Below are 4,911 nucleotides of genomic sequence, written 5' to 3'. Positions count from 1 at the left end.
ATTTTTGTTACCTATGATTAAGGTCGACCTACGCATGAGCAAACTGAAATTGTTGTAGACAAGTGCTCAGTACAGCAGAGTCTAGGAGAGAAGATACTTAGAGATCACCACTTTACCGCTAATACTGTAGGTACTGCGCATGCGTGAGTGGACGAAGGATCGCACGGTAAGTATACATAATGCCATCCTGAGACGATTAAGTGGGTGGCATCTTGGTAATAAATAAATGCACAATTTATGCGACTCTAGGTAGAAACGTCTTCCTGGCGCGAATACGCAGGATTCAGGTCCTCGCCAGTGACCCTCTACATAAATGTCTTCTCATTCGTCTTCCACCTTCGTACAGCTGTGATTTTCCTCTGTGATTCCCGTGTATCATAGTGTATTTGAATTCTGGGAATGTAATGCTGGGGACGGAATTGTTTTCAGAAAACCAGAGGTTGGCTTGATCTAATTGTAATGTGGTCAACATTTGAGGAAAATGAATCACACCATTAATGTCCGGCCAAGGAGCCTCACGCACAATGTCAAAGGAATGTGATGGAATGTGAAGTGGACAGAACGTAGACATCCTCCGAAAGCCTCCTAATTCCCTGGTGGGCCATCCACCGAGGCAGATCCTCCCTTTATCCTCTCTCTTGGAGACACGATCAATTTAGTCTGATTGTGGTTAGTTGATCTAATGCTTTGCAGATGAAAACAATTCATTATTCAACATAGTCCAACAGTGCCTCAACGACATGAGATTTAGAGATGCTTCCCTTTCAAAAATATATAAATATAGTGTAACAGTTCTTAAGAGTTTGGACGTATCACGAGGAGAAGCTCAGGAAGCAGCATTGTTGTATTATTATGAATTACAGTTATACTTATTATATTTTATTGATTAAGTGCCCATACTGTATCTTCTGCAACTTTTGTCAGCTCCACAATCTAATTTTTCTAAATCTAAATGTTAAATTTTCAGTCATCTGTCCACATGACAGATGACTGAACAAGGTGAAGGTTTATTAACCAGGTAGAAGCAGGTTACAGGACAACACAGGGTTGATAACAGGTACAGGGCAACGAAAGGTCATGCCTCCGGCAACAGCAGACCCAGGTCCTAGTGCCCGGGGGTGGTTGTTACAGAGGCAACGGAGAGAGCACCTCTAATAGGAGGACACAGGAGCACCGAGAGGGAAATAACTCAAACATGAGGAGAACATAAAACTTTGCACAGATCGCTGTCCATGAGTCAAACCCAGTCTCCCATCGTTGAGTGACACCAATGTTAGTTTGCCCGGTTACTCAGCATAAAAAACAAGATAAGTGGCACTGCGCACTAGTCCATAAGTACTGAGGGCCTGATTTGGATTTGTACACAAACCTGATAGTTTATATACAAATCCGATGTTTGGGGATCTTCGCATGTGCAGAAGAGGTCCAGCATGATTGCTCGCAGTCACCATTTACCTTTGGGGTGTAGGGTGGAGACCAGGATCGCTCTTTTTTTTTTCGGCGAGCCGAGCCCAGAATCTGCTTTATAGGACTCAGAAATCCTGGACCTGGCTGACTAGTTCCGACGGTCAGTCTAAGTAACCTTCGGCCTGCGCAGACTGGCCTAAGGCTGCGACCACCAAGACCATCGGTTCGATGATGTGTCTACGGACGCAGCACTAAGATCGTCGATGCGCCTTCTGCTGCATTTGCATTTTAGTTGTATGATTTTGCGCAGCCGCTTCCCTGCAGATGTGTAATACCGTACAAAGTGGAATCAGGCCCAGAGTCAGCACAATGACGGGAAATATGGACCAGCATACAAGAGAATTGGTGCTGCTGACTATGGGCCTGATTCAGAGCCGGACGCAATTAGCGCTCGCTCGTCCAGAAAATAGGGGTGGCTATTCAAATGAACCGTTCGCTCTTTGCGGTCTGTTCACGCCTCTAGGTCTGAACGAGCGAACAAAACTTGTGGTCGTTTTTTTGAAACTACGCCCCCTGGCCGCTCGCATCCTACGTCATGTCCGCTATTTATTAGATTAATCGAGTACATCAACCAGCGTATGAACTGCTCACTATTCTTGTGGTTGGTTTTTGCTACCACAATCTTGCGAGCAGTTCTGGCTATAAAATAACCCAGTGACGTGGTCAATGACGCTGCTGTATTAATTATGCACACCCATAAAACGCCTGTTTTGACCTTTAAGCACGCCTGCGTTCTGATCCCTCTATCTATCTATCTATCTCATATCTATCTTTCTATCTATCTATCTATCTATCTATCTATCTATCTATCTATCTATCTATCTATCTAGCTCATATCTATCTCTCTATCTCATATCTATCTATCTCATATCTATCAATCTATCTATCTATCTCTCTATCTAATATCTATCTATCTCATATCTATCTATCTATCTATCTATCTATCTATCTATCTATCTACCTATCTATCTCATATCTATCTCTCTATCTCATATCTATATATCTATTTATCTATCTATCTATCTATCTCATATCTATCTATCTCTCTATCTAATATCTATCTATCTATCTATCTATCTATCTATCTATCTATCTATCTATCTATCTATCTATCTATCTATCTCATATCTATCTTTCTATATCTATCTATCTATCTCATATCTATCTATCTATCTATCTATCTATCTATCTTAGGGGTGAGCGGGTTCGGATTTCTGAAATCCAACCCCCCCAACCCCCCGATCCGAGGCCGATCCGAGTCAGGCTCGACTTTTCCCGCCTGACTCAGATCTGAAATCGAGGCAAAACGTCATCATCCCGCCTTCCGGGTCTCGCGGGTTTTGGATTCTATATAAGGTACCTGCATCGGCGCCATTTTCTCACTCGGCTGTGGACAGTGAAGAGGGAGGGTGGGAGTTAGGGCTGGCTGGGCTGTGTAGTGTGGTGTAGAGTAGTGCAGTGTAGTGTTGTGCTGTGCTTTGCTGCCCTGTGCTGCTGTTGTCAATAGGGGCTCCACTCCTCCAAAGTCCATAGGGGCTGGCTGGACTGTGTTGTGCTGTCAGTTGTCCATAGGGGCTGTGTCCACTCCAAAGTCCTGTGCAGTGTCCCAGTCCTAAAGAGGTGCTGTAGTGTTGTCCAGGGGGTGCTCTGTCCATCAGGGGTGCTCCACCCAAGTGTAAAAAAAATAAATATTTTTTTCTGTGATTGAGAATTGTGTGCTCAGTAGACACACATGCATCAACAAAGGAGCAGCGCCAAGCGTGCGCCTGTGTCCCCGGCTGGCTTGTCCATTAATGGGTGCTGTAACCCCCAAAGTGCACTCCAAAAAAAAAATATTTTTGTGTTTCTGAATTGTGTGCGCAGTAGCCGCACGTGCATCAACAAAGTAGCGCCAAGCGTGCGCCTGTGTCATAAGTAAAGGGCCGGCTGGCTTGACCGTTAAAGGGTGCTGTAACCCCCAAAGTGCACTCCAAACCTAATAAAAAAATATTTTCTGTGTTTGTGAATTGTGTGCACTGTGGCTGCACGAGCATCAACAAAGGAGCAGCACCAAGCGTGCGCCTGTGTCCCAAAAGTAAAGGGCCGGCTGACTCATTTCTTAAAGGGTGGTGTAACCCACAAAGTGCACTACTCTCCAACAAAAATTAAAAAAAAATGTTTGTGTTTGTGTGGGCCTTAGCCGCACGTATATATCAATATAACATAAACGGAGGACCAAACTTTCTCTGATAAAAATAAAATAGGGAAAGATCAAGAACCACTTCCTCCTAGTGCTGTTGCTGCTGCTGGGAGTTGTTCATCATCCCAGAGAGGATGTAGGAACACCACTACTTTTACTAAACAATTGACCCTCCAACAGTCCTTAGCGAGGAGGATGAAGTACGACAGCAGTCATCCTGAAGCAAAACGTATAACTGAGGCCTTGACTGCTATGTTGGTGTTAGAAGTGCGTCCGTTATACGCTATTAGTGCAGTGGGATTTAGACAATTGATGGAGGTATTGTGTCCCCGGTTCCAAATCCCGTCTAGATTCCACTTCACTAGGCAGGCGATACCGAGACTGTACAGAAACGTCAGAAAAAGTGTCCTCAGTGTCCTGAAAAATGCGGTTGTACCCAATGTCCACTTAACGACGGACATGTGGACAAGTGGAACAGGGCAGACTAAGGACTATATGACTGTGACAGCCCACTGGGTAAATGTATCACCTTACGCAGCAACAACAGCAGCGTCATCAGTAGCAGCATCTCAGAAACGCCAGCTCGTTCCAAGGCAGGCTACGCTGTGTATCACCGGTTTCAGTAAGAGGCACACCGCCGACAACCTCTTAGAGAAACTGAGGGAAATCATCGCCCAGTGGCTTTCCCCACTTAGACTCTCCGGGGGATTTGTGATATCTGACAACGCCACCAATATTGTGCGGGCAAACTCCAGCACGTCCCATGTTTTGCTCACACAATAAACTTGGTGGTGCAGAATTTTCTGAAAAGTGACAGGGGCGTGCAGGAGACGCTTTGGGTGGCCCGAAAAATTTCTGGCCACTTTTGCCATTCAGCTACTGCGTGCGCCTGTGTCATAAGTAAAGGGCTGGCTGGATTGTCCGTTAAAGGGTGCTGTAACCCCCGAAGTGCAATCCAAACAAAATAAAAAATTCTTTTTTTTCTGTCTTTGTGAAATGTGTGGGCTGTAGCCACACCTGCATCCTCAAAGCAGCAGCGACAAGCGTGCGTTTGTCTGTTAAAGGATGGTGTAACCCTCAAAGTGCGCTCCACAAACAATAAATAAATTCTTTTTTTTCTGTCTTTGTGAATTGTGTGGGCTGTAGCCGTACCTGCATCCTCAAAGCAGCAGCGAAAAAGGTGCATCTGTCTGTTAAAGGATTACATCGGTGACAGCATCCAAGTAGGCATGTCAGACAGTCCGTACCTGTACTGGCAGGAAAAA

The sequence above is a fragment of the Taudactylus pleione genome, unplaced genomic scaffold (genome assembly GCF_031769625.1).
Source record: "Taudactylus pleione unplaced genomic scaffold, aTauple2 ptg001301l, whole genome shotgun sequence".
Lineage (NCBI taxonomy): Eukaryota > Metazoa > Chordata > Amphibia > Anura > Myobatrachidae > Taudactylus > Taudactylus pleione.
The sequence above is the reverse complement of the archived record's forward strand: the minus strand, read 5'-3'. Positions refer to the sequence as shown.